This window comes from Pleurodeles waltl, unplaced genomic scaffold (genome assembly GCF_031143425.1).
Source record: "Pleurodeles waltl isolate 20211129_DDA unplaced genomic scaffold, aPleWal1.hap1.20221129 scaffold_39, whole genome shotgun sequence".
Classification (NCBI taxonomy): domain Eukaryota; kingdom Metazoa; phylum Chordata; class Amphibia; order Caudata; family Salamandridae; genus Pleurodeles; species Pleurodeles waltl.
Genome location: NW_027150097.1, coordinates 9,507,228 through 9,530,924, shown reverse-complemented (window position 1 = coordinate 9,530,924; position 23,697 = coordinate 9,507,228). Strand labels below are relative to the sequence as shown.

At 47.1% G+C, this 23,697-nt stretch overlaps 2 non-coding genes across 2 annotated transcripts; one reads left to right on the top strand and one right to left on the bottom strand.

Annotated features, from left to right (window-relative positions):
• Window positions 1–315: 315 nt before the first annotated feature.
• TRNAM-CAU (transfer RNA methionine (anticodon CAU)) lies at window positions 316–388 on the top strand. The gene has a single exon. It is a non-coding gene; the product is annotated as a tRNA-Met (tRNA).
• A 4,361-nt stretch (window positions 389–4,749) lies between these two features.
• On the bottom strand, window positions 4,750–4,832 carry TRNAL-CAG (transfer RNA leucine (anticodon CAG)). The gene has a single exon. It is a non-coding gene; the product is annotated as a tRNA-Leu (tRNA).
• Window positions 4,833–23,697: the final 18,865 nt, after the last annotated feature.

The window sequence follows — 23,697 nt, the reverse complement described above, 5'->3', positions numbered from 1 at the left end:
GAGGCAGCGATACCTGCAGCGCCTTGAAGATCTCCCACCTCGTGGGAAGCGGCGTCTCCTCTCCCTTCATTGATGATAATCGGGCGAGAGCGCAGCTCCCAGGGACATCGCTGTATTATTTCTCATTATAATTCAATATGTTTGAAATACTTTCAGGATGAATCATTTATTTGAAAGTGTGGACGTCGTGAACAGACACTTACAGAGAACAATGTGCAACTGCATCTGAGGCCAAGTAAAAAGGATACCGTAAGGCTGCCTGGGCGCTCAACCCATCATAGCACAGATGGGCTGTTGCTGCCTCACTGTCTCAGAGCCTTCTTAGCGCAGTAGGCAGCGCGTCAGTCTCATAATCTGAAGGTCGTGAGTTCGAGCCTCACAGAGGGCACAGCTTTTCTTTTGGCTTCATAACTTGGATACCGTATTTCACTTAAAATATGCTTCCCGGTAAAGCTGCTCTCAAAACTACAAGCGTCCATCACTTTTATACATTACATTCATTAGTGTAACCCTCACTGGGCTTTGCCATTGCTTCAAAGACGGATTGCAACATCCAATCAATTATCCACTCATATTAATGTACTTTCAACTGCACAAAGACATTGCACGTCACAGAGGAGGGCCGTAACCACCTAGAGACACATAGACATGGACTGAGTTCCATTACAGAGCACGAACATCTGAGCTCAGTTGTCATATCCTGCTAAATGCACAAATAAAGGTACTTTATCTCGTATAATACGTGAGTGCAGAGGTTGGCAGTCAGATAAGAGCCGTAAACCCCGCCCACTCTGACGCAAGCATGCTTCTGTATCACTACTAGTTGACAAGTCTCCCTCCTTCAGTGTTTGACGTCATGAGGAGGGCTGAGGGTAACCCCCAATCATAGAGCCAAGAGTAGAGGGCTCTGTGACGTCACTATTAAGTTTCTATATATTGTTCTGAGCATTTAGTGATGTTATTTCATATTAGCACGTGCTCTGGCGCAAGAACGACAGATAAGAAACTTAAGAACTGTAGTTTATACACAATAACAGTGTCCCACGTGCTATAAGCCCATTGTGATAATTTAATGTATATACCTCCGCCATGCCAGTGAAAATAGATATGCAACGATAGAAGATGTTATTTCACATAAAGTGTGCATTACAGAGAGTCATTACTAAGGTGCAGAGTTCATACTGCACTTACTTATCGTAAGGAACCCATATAAAATAAACAATAGGTGTTTACTGGGTGCCAGGTTTCACGGTGTTTTACGGTATTGTGGCATTCATAGACTGCTTCCTACCCCTGATAGCGCCTCGAAGAGCTACAGTTTCCATCGGGATCCCGGGGACACTGTGGAGACATGGCTGGGAGGATGCTGGTTCTGGAAGCCCTATTGTGGGTGCACTGGGTGAGGTGAAGGGGAGTTCAGGATCTGCTCTGGATATTGTGCAGTGAACAGGTAACTGCACATGAACATGGCGAGCTGGAGAAACATGTCAGAATGGCCCCATCCGCAGTCACCTCCCATTTCTAATTATAATTTGTCAGTCATAGTCATTATAACTTTATTCGGCCAAACTTGGCCACAAAGGTACACAAAATGCATATCACTCTGTAAAAAAAAAGTCACACATCCCATCCATTAAAACCCCGTAAGACACCCGTTCATTTGTCTGTTACTAAATATTTATTTTAAAATACAACAACATTTGAATTTAACGAGTGGCCGTTGGCATGTCCAGCATGTCCAGCAGTCTAGATTCCTCTCTATAGGAGTCATAGCTCTGTTTTACTCTCTCTTCTCTTGAGTCAGAGGTAATCTGTTCTGGATTATCAAAATAATCACCACACCCCAGGTTATAAAAAGTGGCCTTTATACAGTGCTTAATTTGTGAATAAAGACGTTCCGTGCCCAAACCCCTCCTCTTAAACACGAGGCTGCTGCAATTAAATGTGGGAACACGGAATGCTGAAGTAATCCTGAAGCCATCTCGGGCCTCTCCGATCCATAAAAAACACTCCCTGCCCTTCAACTCACTCTAGCAGCTTTCTACTTTCTCCTTTTGTGGCACTTTTTCGATTTTCCTTTCCTCCGCCTTTCTTATATGTGTCTTTTGCTCCCAGCAAATGCTTGAGGCAGAAGAATAAGCCCCGGCCCTCAAAAATAAGTGCCGGTGCTCACCGGAAACAACAAGCACAAATTAAGCACTGCCTTTAAATAGGATAGCCATGAAATTGATCCGGCATTATCCTGAGTCAGACAGTCCAGCAGAACCTGCCTAGAAAAATGTGCTTGTGGGACGCGCCATATCTTTAGCCACAAACTGGGCCCGCTTTAGCGCTGGTGCCGCCCTGTGCGACAGTCCTTTTTGGCACCCCCCACCCCATGGCCATCTCCTCGGATTCCCTCACTACCACCCGGCAAAACTGCCGCTTATCTCTCCACAGTCCCTCTCTCACATACATTTCATTTGTTTTAAAGCGCTGGATCGCTGCTTATCTATCGCATAAAATATAGTTCTGTTCCTTGCATCAGGCACATTAACCCTCTGCGCTACTCTATGGCGGCTCAAAGCTGCCACTGAACAAAACACCAATCTCTCTCTCTCTTGGAAGAACATTAGTCACAAGAGTTATCTTGACATTGTAATTGCTTCCTGAAGGCTGGACACACAAGGAACTTTTCAGCAGGTGCTTTTAAATCCCAAGTTTTGTAAATTTATTTAAAACACAGCACAACCCCCCCCCCCCCCCGCGATCCAGGTCACCACTCTCACCACCCTAAAGCCGACCCTGGCCACAAATATAAAGTTGTTAATTCAATACGATCGTCTACATAGGCCACTCCCAATTCTGTATGTGAAGTGACGCTTGCAGTTGTTGGAGGTGTGGCAGTAAGTCTACACAGAAATGTGTTTTCCACAGCTTGAGGCTTCCCTGCAGGAGCAGAACCCCAAACTCCTGCCCGTGAGTGCCTAATGCTGTGCATTTACTATTATAAATCTGGAGGAGCTCCTGGACGGGTTTATGCCCCAGTTTAGAGGAAAACTTAGAGATTCCTCCACCGACGCCCCCATTTGTTGTGCTCTGACAGTTGTTAACCTCTCCCATCTCCTGTTTTTGTGGAATAAAAACCAAAATAATTAAAAGTGGAGGTTTTTTCAACCAACCTACCTCCTAGATCAAAGATCTCTATTTAAGATTGTTTGGGCCACAAGACATGACAAATGAATTCTGCTATTTAACTTTCAGCTTGGGGCCCAACATTAACTCACTGAAGCCTTCAAGGAGCTCCTGGAGGCCATGAGCTTCCTCTGGAATGAGATCTCGCCAGTCTAAGTTTTAAAATATCGCGTGGCGTGGCCTTAGTGGATACTTTTAGCCCCTGCAGTGCGCATGTACATTCTATGGAGAACCAGGCGTGACCCTGTCAGATTTTAGGGGGATTATTCGGGGTCAACCCACATACAATATTATTACATAGAACTTTAAAATTAGATAAAATGTTTGCAAGGTTAGGTGACACAGAAAGACAACCCAAAAGATCCCTGTAGTTATTTACAAAGAGGTTTTCTGACAATTCTTTCAGTTCAATAGCGTCCCACCCAACACGCACCCCGTTTTTTGCTAGCATAATAGCTGAGGTGTTACTTTTGGGAATGGTCTATATATATTAAGATAGTTGATTCTTAAACCAACGGGATCGTGGTCACTAAATGGAAGGGAGTGAATATTGTAATCAACTGAGCACTGGGCCAAATCACTTGAGATCAAAACAAAATCAGTTTCTAGAACCCTGTCCCCGAGCAGTAAATGTGGGTACATTTTGATTCTGTCTATCCTTATTGCCCAAGGGAAAGATTAGGGTTAATGACAATACCAATCCATTCAGAGCTTCACCATATGGGGTATGTATAAAGATTCCAATAGCGATTCATTGCGGACCCTGGGCAACATTCGACTGCACCACCCGCTCGCTACAGGTCAGATCCTTACCAGTGTCTTGCTGAATGGGCGTGACTCATTTGCTGCTGAATGGGCGTGGCTAATTTGCTGCTGAATGGGTGTGGCTCATTCGCTGATGAATGGGCATGGCTGATTTGCTGCTGAATGGATGTGGCTCATGTGCTGCTGAATGGGCATGGCTGATTTGCTGCTGAATGGATGTGGCTCATATGCTACACTTGTTCTTTCTGTGACACTTGCATTTATCCAAATCCCTATGAGTTCAGAAGACATAACATAATGAACATCTGGGAGCACCATTTGTGGTATCGCCCTGCAGCGAGGGTTATTTATATTGGGCTGTGTGCTGAGGCTGCCCCGTGGTCTCCTGCGACATTCGAGTGCAACCTGCGTAGGGGTGCCTCTTCCAATCAGAGCAGGTCCCTAGTAAGGGTGTCGTTATTCAAGCATGGAGGTTGAACCCCCATTCCCGGAGTATGGAAGCAATAAACATACAGCTGCAATTGAAACACAAAGGACCCTGGTGCCACTGAACCTGCTGCACCATTGATAGCTACGCTCTTGAGAAAGAGAGTCAAGGTCTTTATTTCAGGCCCCTTTGCTCGATTTGTTGGACATTCTGTGATTTACTGTCTCAAAAGCCACCTGCATGCATTTAGTTGAAGAAAGGGAAAATAGATCGTAGCGCTAATTTACTGAAACGTTACGTTTATATACTGTTGAAGTCGTTTGTAATTCAGTGGAAGATACTGAAAAGACGTCCAAAAGAAAGTATCAAAATTAAAGAAAACATGTCAGAAGTGGGATTCGAACCCACGCCTCCAGAGGAGACTGCGACCTGAACGCAGCGCCTTAGACCGCTCGGCCATCCTGACACTTGCGATGTACATTATTGTGACAAAAGTACAACTTTATACAAGGAGGAAGTATTCCGGTATCTAGTTTCCTTTCCTGACGTTTGTCCCTGCAGTCAGACGGCTTCCTGCCCAGAGAGGGGGAGAGAGTCACAAGTGTTTCTACTGATGGCTCACGAGCCTCAATACAAAAGGTTTCCCCCCTCCCGCCTCCTGTCCTTATTGGACACAGATCAATAATCGTCTCTCCCCGACATTCTACATATTGTGCGTAAAAGTCGTTTGCCATTGATTCTTAAGGAAAAATAGAGATTTTTTTGCAGCGTTACTGGAAAGGGAAGTCACTGCGGCAGGAAATGACAAAAGTCACAGAACGAGTCACCAGGGAAAGATGTTGTGTTTTTATTCTGCAGCTCAGGATCCCCCCTCGGGGGGGCAGGGTTACGAGCTGTGGGGGGTGCAGCTCCCCCCGCCCCCGCGACAAAACTCCTCTGTCTCCACATTCATCGTTTCATGTTCTTCAAGTCGGACTCACTGAAAACATATAAGAAAGTGCAAAATCGTGTTTAGAAAATGTACGTTTTTCTTCTTAATAAAATGTTATGAAAATAACTCTAAAACGTTAATAATATCGGAAATCCTCGAAGTCAAGGTGACCGTCAAAATATGTAGAATGCGCTACATGGACTGGTGAACAAATGTCCTGAGAGTTCACCTCCAGAGTGCTCACATGTGGGTTTCCGTAGTGTAGTGGTTATCACGTTCGCCTCACACGCGAAAGGTCCCCGGTTCGAACCGGTCGGAAACACTTTTACAACTTGACAGAATTCAAAGCTAAAAAACATAATATAGTATAGTTATAAAAGAAAATATTTCTCACAGGCAACTGAAATCTCACTTCATTTTACTGTCGGAAGTGAAGTGCCATTAGAGACAAAGACATCCAATGAACCCGCGGGTCATAAGAAAGGGCTAAACATTCTGTCCTAGCCGGGCTGGATTTTAATTGTATTCAGTATTCGGTGGTACATGGTTTATACACCGCTTAAGTCTCCAACCTGACAGCCATACGGAACAAATGATGGACTGACCTGGCATCAAAAGTACAGGTAGGCGTAATTTGTGTAATTTTGAGTAGCAAAAATTCGCAAAATTACTGGGAAAATACTCAAAATTATGCATAATTTGTTGACCATCCATACTAGAGGAACTCCTGCTCGCGCTATAAACACTTGTGTTCAGATGTATAGTTTTTCACTAAAAATTTACCCAAATAGCCTACTCGGGAAAATAATGTACCTGAAATGCCGTTCTTGTTAAAAAATTACCAAAACGGCACAACTTGCATTAAAATTTGTGCACGAAATTACACAATGTGGATTAATGGCGTAATCTTGGTATTTTTGGGCAATGTTGTTATGCAAAACTTCCAAAATTACCCCAATTACTCCATCGTAATTAACATCTTGCCCAGACCTACATGTCCAGTCATCAACTCGTGCAAAGTGCCCACAACAATGTGATGCTGGCACTAAACTTCTGTATGTGCAAAGCACTGTGGCGTGGCAAGGGTACCACGGGGCCCGATGGAAGGAAATAAATGGGCCCTTGTTTGCATTGTTAACTAGTAAAAGCCAACAATAGCTGGGGTTGAGAGTGCGTAGCTTATATAATCTATATTAGCATGAAATGTTTATGAATTAAAGTGTGATGATGCCTGTAGGAGGCTGGACTGGCTTGTAGTGAGTACCAAGGGGTACTTGCACCTTGCACCAGGCCCAGTTATCCCTTATTAGTGTATAGGGTGTCTAGCAGCTTAGGCTGATAGATAATGGTAGCTTAGCAGAGCAGCTTAGGCTGAACTAGGAAACGTGTGAAGCTACTACAGTACCACTAGTGTCACTTGCACAATATCATAAGAAAACACAATACACAGTTATACTAAAAATAAAGGTACTTTATTTTTATGACAATATGCCAAAGTATCTTAGAGTGTACCCTCAGTGAGAGGATAGGAAATATACACAAGATATATATACACAATAGCAAAAATATGCAGTATAGTCTTAGAAAATAGTGCAAACAATGTATAGTTACAATAGGATGCAATGGGGAAACATAGGGATAGGGGCAACACAAACCATATACTCCAAAAGTGGAATGCGAACCACGAATGGACCCCAAACCTATGTGACCTTGTAGAGGGTCGCTGGAACTATTAGAAAATAGTGAGAGTTAGAAAAATAACCCTCCCCAAGACCCTGAAAAGTGAGTGCAAAGTGCACTAAAGTTCCCCTAAGGACAAAGAAGTCGTGATAGAGGAATAATGCAGGAAAGACACAAACCAACAATGCAACAACTGTGGATTTCCAATCTAGGGTACCTGTGGAACAAGGGGACAAAGTCCAAAAGTCACAAGCAAGTCGGAGATGGGCATATGCCCAGGAAATGCCAGCTGCGGGTGCAAATAAGCTTCTACTGGACAGAAGAAGCTGCGGTTTCTGCAGGAACAAAAAGGGCTAGAGACTTCCCCTTTGGTGGACCGATCTCTGTCGCCGTGGTGAGTCGTGCAGAAGTGTTTTCCCGCCGAAAAAACGCCAACAAGCCTTGCTAGTTGCAAATCGTGAAGTTAGCGTTTTTGGAAGCTGCTGCGGCCCAGGAGGGACCAGGAGGTTGCAAGTTGGACCAGGAGAGAGAAGGGACGTCGAGCAAGACAAGGAGCCCTCTCAGCAGCAAGTAGCACCCGGAGAAGTGCCAGAAACAGGCACTACAATGATGCATGAAACGGTGCTTGCCGAAGTTGCACAAAGGAGTCCCACGTCGCCGGAGACCAACTTAGAAAGTCGTGCAATGCAGGTTAGAGTGCCGTGGACCCAGGCTTGGCCGTGCACAAAGGATTTCCGCCGGAAGTGCACAGGGGCCGGAGTAGTTGCAAAAGTCGTGGTTCCCAGCAATGCAGTCTAGCGAGGTGAGGCAAGGACTTACCTCCACCAAACTTGGACTGAAGAGTCACTGGACTGTGTGAGTCACTTGGAGAGAGTTGCTGGATTCGAGGGACCTCGCTCGTCATGCTGAGAGGAGACCCAAGGGACCGGTAATGCAGCTTTTTGGTGCCTGCGGTTGCAGGGGGAAGATTCCGTCGACCCACGGGAGATTTCTTCGGAGCTTCTGGTGCAAAGAGGAGGCAGACTACCCCCACAGCATGCACAAGCAGGAAAACAGTCGAGAAGGCGGCAGGATCAGCGTTACAGAGTTGCAGTAGTCGTCTTAGCTACTTTGTTGCAGTTTTGCAGGCTTCCAGCGCGGTCAGCAGTCGATTCCTTATCAGAAGGTGAAGAGAGAGATGCAGAGGAACTCTGATGAGCTCTTGCATTCGTTATCTAAAGTTTCCCCAGAGACAGAGACCCTAAATAGCCAGAAAAGAGGGTTTGGCTACCTAGGAGAGAGGATAGGCTACTAACACCTGAAGGAGCCTATCAGAAGGAGTCTCTGACGTCACCTGGTGGCACTGGACACTCAGAGCAGTCCAGTGTGCTGGCAGCACCTCTGTTTCCAAAATGGCAGAGGTCTGGAGCACACTGGAGGAGCTCTGGACACCTCCCAGGGGAGGTGCAGGTCAGGGGAGTGGTCACTCCCCTTTCCTTTGTCCAGTTTCGCGCCAGAGCAGGGGCTAAGGGGTCCTTGAACCGGTGTAGACTGGCTTATGCAGAATTGGGCACATCTGTGCCCAAGAAAGCATTTCCAGAGGCTGGGGGAGGCTACTCCTCCCCTGCCTTCACACCATTTTCCAAAGGGAGATGGTGTAACACCCTCTCTCAGAGGAAGTCCTTTGTTCTGCCATCCTGGGACAAGCCTGGCTTGACCCCAGGGGGGCAGAAACCTGTCTGAGGGGATGGCAGCAGCAGCAGCTGCAGTGAAACCCCAGGAAAGGCAGTTTGGCAGTACCAGGGTCTGTGCTACAGACCACTGGGATCATGGAATTGTACCAATAATGCCAGGATGGCATAGAGGGGGCAATTCCATGATCTTAGACATGTTACATGGCCATATTCGGAGTTACCATTGTGAAGCTACATATAGGTATTGACCTATATGTAGTGCACGCGTGTAATGGTGTCCCCGCACTCACAAAGTTCAGGGAATTGGCCCTGAACAATGTGGGGGCACCTTGGCTAGTGTCAGGGTGCCCTCACACTAAGTAACTTTGCACCTAACCTTTACCAGGTAAAGGTTAGACATATAGGTGACTTATAAGTTACTTAAGTGCAGTGAAAAATGGCCCTGCCAGCCAAGGCCCCAGTGGTCATAAGTGTGCCCGGTATGTGTTCCCTGTGTGATGACTAACTGTCTCACTGAGGCTCTGCTAATCAGAACCTCAGTGGTTATGCTCTCTCTGCTTTCTAAATTGTCACTAACAGGCTAGTGACCAATTTCACCAATTCACATTGGCATACTGGAACACCCTTATAATTCCCTAGTATATGGTACTGAGGTACCCAGGGTATTGGGGTTCCAGGAGATCCCTATGGGCTGCAGCATTTCTTTTGCCACCCATAGGGAGCTCTGACAATTCTTACACAGGCCTGCCACTGCAGCCTGAGTGAAATAACGTCCACGTTATTTCACAGCCATTTACCACTGCACTTAAGTAACTTATAAGTCACCTATATGTCTAACCTTCACCTGGTGAAGGTTGGGTGCTAAGTTACTTAGTGTGTGGGCACCCTGGCACTAGCCAAGGTGCCCCCACATCGTTCAGGGCAAATTCCCTGGAATTTATGAGTGCGGGGACACCATTTCACGCGTGCACTATACATAGGTCACTACCTATGTATAGCGTCACAATGGTAACTCCGAACATGGCCATGTAACATGTCTAAGATCATGGAATTGTCACCCCAACGCCATTCTGGCATTGGGGAGACAATTCCATGATCCCCGAGTCTCTAGCACAGACCCGGGTACTGCCAAACTGCCTTTCCCGGGGTTTCACTGCCGCTGCTGCTGCTGCCAACCCCTCAGACAGGTTTCTGCCCTCCTGGGGTCCAGCCAGGCTTGTCCCAGGAAGGCAGAACAAAGGACCTCCTCAGAGAGAGGGTGTTACACCCTCTCCCTTTGGAAAAAGGTGTCAGGGCTGGGGAGAAGTAGCCTCCCCCAGCCTTTGGAAATGCTTTGATGGGCACAGATGGTGCCCATCTCTGCATAAGCCAGTCTACACCGGTTCAGGGATCCCCCAGCCCTGCTCTGGTGCAAAACTGGACAAAGGAAAGGGGAGTGACCACTCCCCTGACCTGAGCCTCCCAGGGGAGGTGCCCAGAGCTCCTCCAGTGTGCTCCAGACCTCTGCTTCTTGGAAACAGAGGTGTTTCTGGCACACTGGACTGCTCTGAGTGGCCAGTGCCAGCAGGCGACGTCAGAGACTCTTTCTAATAGGCTCTTACCTGTGTTGCTAGCCTATCCTCCTTCCTAAGTAGCCAAACCTCCTTTTCTGGCTATTTAGAGTCTCTGCTTCGGGGAATTCTTTACATAACGAATGCAAGTGCTCATCTGAGTTACTCTACATCTCTCTCTTCACCTTCTGCCAAAGGGTCGACCGCTGACTGCTCAGGACGCCTGCAAAACTGCAACAAAGTAGCAAAGACGACTACTGCAACCTTGTATCGCTTCTCCTGCCGCCTTCTCAACTGTTTCCTGGTGGTGCATGCTCTGGGGGTAGCCTGCCTCCTTTCTGCACCAGGAGCTCTGAAGAAATCTCCCGTGGGACGACGGAATCTTCCCCCTGCAACCGCAGGCAACAAAAGACTGCATCACCTGTCCTCTGGGTCCCCTCTCAGCACGACGAGTGTGGTCCCTGGAACTCAGCAACTCTGTCCAAGTGACTCTCACAGTCCAGTGACTCTTCAGTCCAAGTTTGGCAGAGGTAAGTCCTTGCCTCCCCACACTAGACTGCATTGCTGGGTACCGGGTGATTTGCAGCTGCTCCGGCTCCTGTGCACTCTTCCAGGATTATCTTCATGCACAGCCAAGCCTGGGTCCCGACACTCTAACCTGCAGTGCACAATCTTCTGAGTTGTCCTCCGGCGTCGTGGGACTCTCTTTTGTGTCTTCGGGTGGACTCCGGTTCACTCCTCTTCCAAGTGCCTGTTCCGGTACTTCTGTGGGTGGTGCCTGCTTCTGTGAGGGCTCCCTGATTGGCTGGGCGCCCCCTCTGTCTCTTCATCCAAGGGGCAACATCCTGGTCCCTCCTGGTCCACAGCAGCATCCAAAAACCCTAACCATGACCCTTGCAGGTAGCAAGGCTTGTTTGCGGTCTTTCTGCGTGGGAATACCTCTGCAAGCTTCATCACGACGTGGAACATCCCTCCTCCAAAGGGGAAGTTTCTAGCCCTCTTCGTTCTTGCAGAATCCACAGCTTCTACCATCCAGTGGCAGCTTCTATGCACCCTCAGTGGGCATTTCCTGGGCATCTGCCCACTCTCGACATTGTCGCGACTCTTGGACTTGGTCCCCTTGTTCCACAGGTACTCAGGTCTGGAAATCCACTTTGGTTGCTTTGCTGGTGTTGGTCTTCCTTGCAGAAACCCCCTATCACGACTTCTGTGCTCTCTGGGGGTTATAGGTGCACTTTACACCTACTTTTCAGGGTCTTGGGGTGGGCTATTTTTCTAACCCTCACTGTTTTTTTACAGTCCCAGCGACCCTCTACAAGCTCACATAGGTTTGGGGTCCATTCGTGGTTCGCATTCCACTTTTGGAGTATATGGTTTGTGTTGCCCTTACACCTAGGTGCTCCTATTGCAATCTACTGTAACTTTACACTGCTTGCATTACTTCCTTTTGCTATTACTGCATATTTGTGGTATTGTGTACATATATCTTGTGTATATTTGGCATCCTCATACTGAGGTTACTCACTGAGATACTTTTGGCATATTGTCATAAAAATAAAGTACCTTTATTTTTAGTATATCTGTGTATTGTTTTCTTATGATATTGTGCATATGACACCAGTGGTATAGTAGGAGCTTTGCATGTGTCCTAGTTCAGCCTAAGCTGCTCTGCTATAGCTACCTTCTATCAGCCTAAGCTGCTAGAAACACCTCTTCTACACTAATAAGGGATAACTGGACCTGGCACAGAGTGTAAGTACCCCTTGTTACCCACTACAAACCAGGCCAGCCTCCTACATTGGTTGTGCAGCGGTGTGATAAGTACTTGTAACTACTTACCACTTTGTCATTTTGTACTTTTCATAAGAGAATAATATACAAAACAAGTTCAGTGTATGTACACCTAACCAAAAAGTTTTGCTTTTCTTCTCTTACACTATCTGCTAAGTGTTGAAAAGTAGTCCTAAACTTTCAAAAAGTCTCTAAAAAGTTGAAAAAGTTTTTTTTCTGTTTCCATAAAAAGTCCTGAAACTTTTTCTCTCTTTTATCTGTCCCTAAACCTTTTTCTATCATGTCTGATGTAGGAACTCCTCTTAATTTGGTCAATACAGCTTATGACCACCTTAACTTTAAGGGCCTAAAGAGTCTCTGCATTGATAGAGGTTTAGTGATGGGAAAGAACCCTTCTAGAGAATTATTGTCTAACATGCTTATTGAAAATGATAAGGCCTTAGCTGGCACTTCAATTGAGAAGTTAGGAGATAGCTCACACTCTGACTCAGGGGAGCCCCAAGTAAGAGTGTTAGAGGGCGCCCTTCCTAACCTGCCCCTTAGCAGACCACCTAGCATAGCTGGTAGTAATGGAAGCTCACATCACAGTAGGGATGTTTTTATTCCTGCAGGCCAGGTTGCTAGGGTGCCAACTGTTAGGGACAGGTCTCCCTTTGTTCATTCACATCATTCTTCTGTTTCAAAGCATTCCCAACCCACCCACCCTGATGACAGAATGTTAGAAAGGGAACTCAATAGATTGAGAGTGGAAGAGTTCAGGCTGAAGCTTAAACAGCAACAGCTGGCTCTAGACAGGGAATCCCTAGACTTAGAAAAAGAGAGACAGAGGTTGGGGTTTGGACCCCATGGTGGTAGCAGCAGTATTCCTGATAGTAACCCTGTTAAGGAGCATGATTCTAGGAATCTGCATAAGATAGTTCCCCCTTACAAGGAGGGGGATGACATTAACAAGTGGTTTGCTGCACTTGAGAGGGCCTGTATGGTACAGTGGGTCCCTCAAAGGCAGTGGGCTGCTATCCTATGGCTATCATTCAGTGGAAAGGGTAGGGATAGGCTCCTTACTGTGAAGGAAAGTGATGCCAATAAATTTACAGTTTTGAAGAATGCACTCTTGGATGGATTTGGCTTAACCACTGAACAATACAGGATTAAGTTCAGAGAAACCAGAAAAGAGTCCTCACAAGACTGGGTAGACTTTGTTGACTATTCAGTGAAGGCCTTGGAGGGGTGGTTACATGGCAGTAAAGTTTCTGACTATGAAAGCCTGTATAATCTGATCCTGAGAGTGCATATTCTGAATAACTGTGTGTCTGATTTGTTACACCAATATCTAGTGGACTCAGATCTGACCTCTCCCCAAGAATTGGGAAAGAAGGCAGGCAAATGGGTCAGAACAAGAGTGAACAGAAAAGTTCATACAGGGGGTGACAAGGAAGGCAAGAAGAAGGATGGTAAGTCTTCAGACAAGGGTGGGGACACATCTAAAAATGAGTCTTCATCAGGCCCACAAAAACACTCTGGTGGGGGTGGTGGGTCCAAATCCTCTTCTAATCAAGTAAAGAAACCATGGTGCTATTTATGTAAAGTAAAAGGCCATTGGACAACTGATGCCAGTTGTCCAAAGAAAAGCACCAAGCCTCCCACTACCACAACCCCTACTGCAACCTCTAGTGCCCCTAGTAATAGCAGTGGTGGTGGGAACAAACCTACTAATAGCCAATCCAAGGGAGTAGCCTGGCTCACTTTTGGTAATTTAGTTGGGGTTGGTCTTGTTAGGGAGACCACAGAGGCTGTGTTAGTCTCTGAAGGTGCCATTGATTTGGCAACCTTGGTTGCTTGTCCCCTTAATATGGATAAGTACAAGCAACTTCCCCTAATCAATGGTGTTGAGGTTCAGGCCTACAGGGACACAGGTGCCAGTGTTACCATGGTAATAGAGAAACTGGTACACCCTGAACAACACCTACTTGGTCACCAGTACCAAGTGACAGACGCTCATAACAACACTCTTAGCCACCCCATGGCTGTTGTGAATCTCAACTGGGGGGGGGGGGGTTACTGGTCCAAAGAAAGTTGTGGTTGCCTCAGATTCACCTGTAGACTGTCTACTAGGGAATGATTTAGAGACATCAGCTTGGGCAGAATTGGAGTTGGAGGCTCATGCAGCAATGCTGGGCATTCCTCTGCATATCTTTGCTTTAACCAGGGCTCAGGCCAAAAAGCAAAAAGGACAGGGTGACTTGGATCCTGGAACAATGGACCAAGTGCTCCCTAAAGCTAGGGTTAGTAAGGGTAAATCCCTACCCACTATCTCTCCCTCTACAGATGATTCTACTTCTGAGGAAGAAGAATTTACCCCCTGTGCAGAACTTTCACCAGAGGAGCTGGCAGCAGACACTGCTGAGCTTTTGGGTGGAGGGGGGCCTGCCAGGGAGGAGCTGAGTGTGGCACAGCAAACCTGTCCCACATTAGAGGGTCTAAGACAGCAAGCTGTCAAACAGCAAAATGGGGATGTCAGTGACTCACATAGAGTTTACTGGGAGGACAACCTCTTGTATACAGAGGCAAGGGACCCAAAACCTGGAGCAGACAGAAGATTGGTCATTCCCCTGCAATACAGAGAGTTCCTCCTAACTCTGGCACACGACATTCCCGTGGCTGGACATTTGGGTCAGATTAAAACATGGGAAAGGCTTGTCCCCCTGTTTCACTGGCCTAGGATGTCAGAGGACACAAAGGATTTTTGTAAGTCCTGTGTGACCTGCCAAGCCAGTGGCAAGACTGGTGGCACACCAAAGGCTCCCCTTATTCCACTGCCTGTGATTCCCTTTGAAAGGGTAGGGGTTGACATAGTTGGCCCCATTGACCCTCCTACTGCTTCAGGCAATAGGTTTATCTTAGTGGTAGTGGACCATGTCACAAGATATCCTGAAGCAATTCCTCTAAGGACCACTACAGCACCTGCAGTGGCAAAAATCCTCCTGGGAATCTTTTCCAGGGTGGGTTTCCCAAAAGAGGTGGTATCAGACAGGGGTATCAACTTTATGTCTGCATACTTGATGGCCATGTGGAAGGAATGTGGTGTAACATACAAATTCACCACACCTTATCATCCACAAACAAATGGACTGGTAGAGAGGTTTAATAAAACTCTCAAAGGAATGATAATAGGACTCCCTGAAAAACTCTGGAGGAGATGGGGTGGCCTGTTACCTTGCCTCCTTTTTGCTTACAGGGAGGTACCCCCGAAAGGAGTGGGCTTCAGCCCCTTTGAACTCCTATTTGGACACCCTGTAAGAGGTCCCCTTACACTTGTGAAGGAGGGTTGGGAACAACCTTTAAAAGCTCCTAAGCAAGACATAGTGGACTATGTACTCGGCCTAAGATCCAGAATGGCTGAATACATGAAAAAGGCCAGTAAAAACCTTCAGGCCAGCCAAGAGCTCCAAAAGCAATGGCATGACCGGAAGGCTGTTCTGATTCAGTACCAACCAGGACAGAGGGTGTGGGTATTGGAGCCTGTGGCCCCAAGAGCACTCCAAGACAAATGGAGTGGACCCCACATCATTGTTGAAAAGAAGGGAGAAGTCACCTACTTGGTTGACTTGGGCACTGCCAGGAGTCCCCTTAGGGTGCTCCATGTCAATCGCCTAAAACCCTACTATGACAGGGCTGATCTCACCCTCCTCATGGCAACAGATGAAGGACAGGAGGAAGAGAGTGAACCTCTCCCTGATCTCTTGTAGGAGACTGGACTGGCTTGTAGTGAGTACCAAGGGGTACTTGCACCTAGCACCAGGCCCAGTTATCCCTTATTAGTGTATAGGGTGTCTAGCAGCTTAGGCTGATAGATAATGGTAGCTTAGCAGAGCAGCTTAGGCTGAACTAGGAGACGTGTGAAGCTACTACAGTACCCCTTAGTGTCATATGCACAATATCATAAGAAAACACAATACACAGTTATACTAAAAATAAAGGTACTTTATTTTTATGACAATATGCCAAAGTATCTTAGAGTGTACCCTCAGTGAGAGGATAGGAAATATACACAAGATATATATACACAATAGCAAAAATATGCAGTATAGTCTTAGAAAACAGTGCAAACAATGTATAGTTACAATAGGATGCAATGGTGAAACATAGGGATAGGGGCACCACAAACCATATACTCCAAAAGTGGAATGCGAACCACGAATGGACCCCAAACCTATGTGACCTTGTAGAGGGTCGCTGGGACTATTAGAAAATAGTGAGAGTTAGAAAAATAACCCTCCCCAAGACCCTGAAAAGTGAGTGCAAAGTGCACTAAAGTTCCCCTAAGGACAAATAAGTCATGTTAGAGGAATAATGCAGGAAAGACACAAACCAGCAATGCAACAACTGTGGATTTCCAATCTAGGGTACCTGTGGAACAAGGGGACCAAGTCCAAAAGTCACAAGCAAGTCGGAGATGGGCAGATGCCCAGGAAATGCCAGCTGCGGGTGCAAAGAAGCTTCTACTGGACAGAAGAAGCTGAGGTTTCTGCAGGAACGAAAAGGGCTAGAGACTTCCCCTTTGGTCGACGGATCCATCTCGCCTTGGAGAATCGTCCAGAAGTGTTTTCCCGCTGAAAGGACGCCAACAAGCCTTGCTAGTTGCAAATCGTGCGTTTGGCGTTTTTGGACGCTACTGGGGCCCAGGAGGGACCAGGAGGTCGCAAATTGGACCTGAAGAGAAAAGGGACGTCGAGCAAGACAAAGAGCCCTCACTGAAGCAGGTAGCACCCGGAGAAGTGCCAGAAACAGGCACTACGAGGATGCGTGAAACAGTGCTCGCCGAAGTTGCACAAAGGAGTCCCACGTCGCCGGAGACCAACTTAGAAAGTCGTGCAATGCAGCTTGGAGTGCCGTGGACCCAGGCTTAGCTGTGCACAAAGGATTTCCGCCGGAAGTGCACAGGGGCCTGAGTAGCTGCAAAGTCGCGGTTCCCAGCAATGCAGCCCAGCGAGGTGAGGCAAGGACTTACCTCCACCAAACTTGGACTGAAGAGTCACTGGACTGTGGGGGTCACTTGGACAAAGTTGCTGGATTCGAGGGACCTCGCTCGTCGTGCTGAGAGGAGACCCAAGGGACCGGTAATGCAGCTTTTTGGTGCCTGCGGTTGCAGGGGGAAGATTCCGTCGACCCACGGGAGATTTCTTCGGAGCTTCTGGTGCAGAGAGGAGGGAGACTACCCCCACAGCATGCACAACCAGGAAAACAGTCGAGAAGGCGGCAGGATCAGCGTTACAGAGTTGCAGTAGTCGTCTTTGCTACTATGTTGCAGGTTTGCAGGCTTCCAGCGCGGTCAGCAGTCGATTCCTTATCAGAAGGTGAAGAGAGAGATGCAGAGGAACTCGGATGAGCTCTTGCATTCGTTATCTGCAGTTTCCCCAGAGACAGAGACCCTAAATAGCCAGAAAAGAGGGTTTGGCTACCTAGGAGAGAGGATAGGCTACTAACACCTGAAGGAGCCTATCAGCAGGAGTCTCTGACGTCACCTGGTGGCACTGGCCACTCAGAGCAGTCCAGTGTGCCAGCAGCACCTCTGTTTCCAAGATGGCAGAGGTCTGGAGCACACTGGAGGAGCTCTGGACACCTCCCAGGGGAGGTGCAGGTCAGGGGAGTGGTCACTCCCCTTTCCTTTGTCCAGTTTCGCGCCAGAGCAGGGGCTAAGGGGTTCCTGAACCGGTGTAGACTGGCTTATGCAGAATTGGGCACATCTGTGCCCAACAAAGCATTTCCAGAGGCTGGGGGAGGCTACTCCTCCCCTGCCTTCACACCATTTTCCAAAGGGAGAGGGTGTCACACCCTCCCTCAGAGGAAGTTCTTTGTTCTGCCATCCTGGGCCACGCCTGGCTGGACCCCAGGAGGGCAGATGCCTGTCTGAGGGGTTGGCAGCAGCAGCAGCTGCAGTGAAACCCCAGGAAGGGCAGTTTGGCAGTACCAGGGTCTGTGCTACAGACTACTGGGATCATGGAATTGTGCCAACAATGCCAGGATGGCATAGAGGGGGCAATTCCATGATCATAGACATGTTACATGGCCATATTCGGAGTTACCATTGTGAAGCTACATATAGGTAGTGACCTATATGTAGTGCACGCGTGTAATGGTGTCCCCGCACTCACAAAGTTCAGGGAATTGGCTCTGAACAATGTGGGGGCACCTTGGCTAGTGCCAGGGTGCCCTCACACTAAGTAACTTTGCACCTAACCTTTACCAGGTAAAGGTTAGACATATAGGTGACTTATAAGTTACTTAAGTGCAGTGTAAAATGGCTGTGAAATAACGTGGACGTTATTTCACTCAGGCTGCAGTGGCAGGCCTGTGTAGGAATTGTCAGAGCTCCCTATGGGTGGCAAAAGAAATGCTGCAGCCCATAGGGATCTCCTGGAACCCCAATACCCTGGGTACCTCAGTACCATATACTAGGGAATTATAAGGGTGTTCCAGTAAGCCAATGTAAATTGGTAAAAATGGTCACTAGCCTGTTAGTGACAATTTGGAAAGAAATGAGAGAGCATAACCACTGAGGTTCTGATTAGCAGAGCCTCAGTGAGACAGGCACCACACAGGGAACACATACATATAGGCCACAAACTTATGAGCACTGGGGTCCTGACTAGCAGGGACCCAGTGACACATAACAAACATACTGAAAACATAGGGTTTTCACTATGAGCACTGGGCCCTGGCAAGCAGGATACCAGTGAGACAGTGAAAACACCCTGACATACACTCACAAACAGGCCCAAAGTGGGGGTAACAAGGCTAGAAAGAGGCTTCTTTCTCACACAACCCCCCCCCCCCAAACGAAGGACAATAAGGCTAACCTTGGCCAGTTGAGACTTTATTGTCTAAGTGGTGATAAGTAGAGAGTAGCTCTGCAATAGACTGGTTACTCCCTTTATCATCCACTATATGGTTACTTCCCTGTGGGGATGTAAACCACCCTGTTTGAAGTTTTTTAGCTAACCAACAATGTGAAGATGTATTTTCAGAGTTTCTATCAGTAAGTTTTAGTTTAGAGCACTGGGAATTATCCACTGAACCTATTTGTAATGATGGAAATGCCAGACAGGGATGGGGTCTCAGTAAAGCCATAGCTGGGCAAACACTTTGTCCATTTGGCTGGAAGAGAGAACAGGGATGCTGTTTCTCTTGAGTTGGAGCAGGGCAGGGATGCTGTCCTATGAGCTCCACACTAGGGCAGGGATGCTGTCCTAAGTGTTGTGAGGCAGTGCAGGGTTTCTGCACTAAAGTTTCTCTGGGAGGGTTGGAGGGATGCTCCATGTTAACTAACATGGTGCTCTTTTTGTCACCAATGTTAGTTATCCCACAGAGAGGTACTTCTACCTCAGGGAGTCCAGCTATGCCAGCTGATGATTCCCTTGGAACAGGTGCCACCCCAGGAGAGGTTTCTCCCACCACAGGAATGGTATCCTGAATGGTAGGGTGGTTAGGGGATACTGTGATACCCTTTTTACCTGTTGATGGAGAGGGATCCTGAGTTTTCAGGCCTTCTCTCCTTTGCTTTTTCATTTCAGTAGAAATGAGAGGGAACAATTCCTCTGGGATGCCCAGCATGGCTGCATGGGCATAAAACTCTACATCAGCCCAACCTGAGGCCTCTAGGTCATTACCTAAGAGACAGTCTACAGGTAAGCTAGGTAATACCACCACCTGCTTAGGGCCAGTAACTCCACCCCAACTAAACTGAATTATAGCTAAGGGGAGAAACTTAGTGGTGTTATGGACATCAATAATCTTATACTGTTGTCCAATGATGTGTTGATCAGGATGCACTAGGTTTTCAGTCACCAAAGTGATACTGGCACCTGTGTCCCTGTAGGCCAAGGCCTCAACACCATTTATTGAAACTGTCTGCCTGTACTTATCCATTGTAAGGGGACAAGCAGCCAGTGTGGCAAGGCCAATGCCACTAGGTGTGACAGAAACTGTCTTGGGAGTGACTACCCCAGTTTCTACTATGGACCCAAAAGTGAACCCAACTACACCCTTAACTTGACTGTTGCCAGCAGTCCCACCACTAGTACCACTACTGCTAGGGGCACTAGAGCTTGATGTATTAGTGGTGGTAGGCTCAGGGGGTTTACCTGGACAGGACTTATCCCCTGGCCTATGGCCTCTGTTTTTACACACAAAGCACCAAGGCTTTTTAATGTGTGCAGGTTGAGAAGAAGAGGAAGAATTAGTTGTATCCCCACCCTCTGAAGAGTGTTTAAGATTTGAAGTGGGATCTTTGGTTTTACCCTTATCCCCATGCTTATCTTGAGATTTTTCACCATCTTTCTTCTTATTGCCATCTTTGTCACCCCCTGTATGAACTTTTCTGTTCACCCTTGTTCTGACCCATTTGTCTGCCTTCTTTCCCAATTCTTGGGGAGAGGTCAGATCAGAGTCTACCAGGTACTGGTGTAACAAATCAGACACACAATTATTAAGTATATGCTCTCTCAGGATTGTGTTATACAGGCTTTCATAATCAGTAACTTTACTGCCATGTAACCACCCCTCCAAGGCCTTCACTGAATGGTCAATGAAATCAACCCAGTCTTGTGAAGACTCCTTTTTGGTCTCTCTGAACTTTATCCTGTACTGTTCAGTGGTTAAGCCATAACCATCCAGGATTGCATTCTTAAGAACTTGGAAATTATTAGCATCATTTTCTTTCACAGTAAGGAGCCTATCCCTACCTTTTCCACTAAATGATAGCCATAGGATAGCAGCCCACTGCCTTTGAGGGACATCCTGTACAACACAGGCCCTCTCAAGTGCAGCAAACCACTTGTTAATGTCATCCCCCTCCTTATAAGGGGGAACTATCTTGTGCAGATTCCTGGAATCATGCTCTTTTGCAGGATGACTATGGGGAATACTGCTGCTGCCACCATGGGTTTCTAAACCCAACTTCTGTCTTTCCTTCTCTAGTTCAAAAGACTGTCTATCCAAATCCAGCTGTTGCTTTTTAAGCTTCAGTCTGGTTTGTTCCACCCTCAACTTATTGAGTTCCCTCTCTAACATCCTGTCATCAGGGTTGGTGGGAGGGACATTCCTAGATACAGAGGTATGATGGGAATGAACAGAAGGAGACCTGTCCCTTACAGAAGCCACCCTAACAGCTTGGTTAACAGAAACATTACTACCAGTATGGTGAGAATAAATGCTTTTGCTATGATGTGAGATAACACTATTTGTATGGTGTGGCTCATCATCATTCCCAACTATGCTAGACTGTCTAGTAATGGGCAGGCTAGGGAGTTTCTTTCCTGAATCTTTTCCTGGGGGAGTCCCTGAATCAGATTGAGAACTATTAGGTACTTTTTCAACAGATGAGGCACCTATGGCCTTATCCTGTTCTCTAAGCATGTTAAGTAACAGTTCCATGGAAGGATTCTTCCCTACACTCAAACCTCTCTCTATACAGAGACTCCTTGCTCTTTTCCAGCTAAGGTTGTCATATGCAAGTTTGGACAGATCAACATTTTGGCCTGTGCCAGACATTTTTAGAGAGAGTTAAAGTGATAGAAAAAGAGAAAAAAGTTTTCAGAACTTTTTGGAAAGACAGAAAAAAAACTTTTTAAACTTTTAAGAACTTTTTGAAAGTTTAGAAGTACTTTTCAGCACTTAGAAAAGAGTGAAAAGAGGAAATGCAAAACTTTTTGGATATGTGTATATACACTGACCTTGTTTTGTATATTTTTCTCTTATGAAAAGTACAATGACAAGAGTGGTAAGTAGTCTCAAGCACTTATCCCACCACTGCACAACCAATGTAAGAGGCTGGACTGGCTTGTAGTGAGTACCAAGGGGTACTTGCACCTTGCACCAGGCCCAGTTATCCCTTATTAGTGTATAGGGTGTCTAGCAGCTTAGGCTGATAGATAATGGTAGCTTAGCAGAGCAGCTTAGGCTGAACTAGGAGACGTGTGAAGCTACTACAGTACCACTTAGTGTCATATGCACAATATCATAAGAAAACACAATACACAGTTATACTAAAAATAAAGGTACTTTATTTTTATGACAATATGCCAAAGTATCTTAGAGTGTATCCTCAGTGAGAGGATAGGAAATATACACAAGATATATATACACAATAGCAAAAATATGCAGTATAGTCTTAGAAAACAGTGCAAACAATGTATAGTTACAATAGGATGCAATGGGGAAACATAGGGATAGGGGCAACACAAACCATATACTCCAAAAGTGGAATGCGAACCACGAATGGACCCCAAACCTATGTGACCTTGTAGAGGGTCGCTGGGACTATTAGAAAATAGTGAGAGTTAGAAAAATAACCCTCCCCAAGACCCTGAAAAGTGAGTGCAAAGTGCACTAAAGTTCCCCTAAGGACAAAGAAGTCGTGTTAGAGGAATAATGCAGGAAAGACACAAACCAGCAATGCAACAACTGTGGATTTCCAATCTAGGGTACCTGTGGAACAAGGGGACCAAGTCCAAAAGTCACAAGCAAGTCGGAGATGGGCAGATGCCCAGGAAATGCCAGCTGCGGGTGCAAAGAAGCTTCTACTGGACAGAAGAAGCTGAGGTTTCTGCAGGAACGAAAAGGGCTAGAGACGTTCCCTTTGGTGAAAAGATCTCTCTCGCCTTGGAGAGTCGTGCAGAAGTGTTTTCTCACTCAAAGGACGCCAAAAAGCCTTGCTAGTCGCAAATCGTGCGTTTGGCGTTTTTGGACGCTGGTGGGGCCCAGGAGGGACCAGGAGGTCGCAAATTGGACCTGAAGAGAGAGGGGACATCGAGCAAGACAAAGAGCCCTCACTGAAGCAGGTAGCACCCGGAGAAGTGCCAGAAACAGGCACTACGAGGATGCGTGAAACGGTGCTCGCCGAAGTTGCACAAAGGAGTCCCACGTCGCCGGAGACCAACTTAGAAAGTCGTGCAATGCAGGTTAGAGTGCCGTGGACCCAGGCTTGGCTGTGCACAAAGGATTTCCGCCGGAAGTGCACAGGGGCCTGAGTAGCTGCAAAGTCGCGGTTCCCAGCAATGCAGCCCAGCGAGGTGAGGCAAGGACTTACCTCCACCAAACTTGGACTGAAGAGTCACTGGACTGTGGGGGTCACTTGGACAGAGTTTCTGGATTCGAGGGACCTCACTCGTCGTGCTGAGAGGGGACCCAGAGGACCGGTGATGCAGTTCTTTTGGTGCCTGCGGTTGCAGGGGGAGGATTCCGTCGTCCCACGGGAGATTTCTTCGGAACTTGTAGTGCATTGAGGAGGCAGACTACCCCCACAGCATGCACAAGCAGGAAAACAGTCGAGAAGGCGGCAGGATCAGCGTTACAGAGTTGCAGTAGTCGTCTTTGCTACTATGTTGCAGGTTTGCAGGCTTCCAGCGCGGTCAGCAGTCGATTCCTTATCAGAAGGTGAAGAGAGAGATGCAGAGGAACTCGGATGAGCTCTTGCATTCGTTATCTGCAGTTTCCCCAGAGACAGAGACCCTAAATAGCCAGAAAAGAGGGTTTGGCTACCTAGGAGAGAGGATAGGCTACTAACACCTGAAGGAGCCTATCAGCAGGAGTCTCTGACGTCACCTGGTGGCACTGGCCACTCAGAGCAGTCCAGTGTGCCAGCAGCACCTCTGTTTCCAAGATGGCAGAGGTCTGGAGCACACTGGAGGAGCTCTGGACACCTCCCAG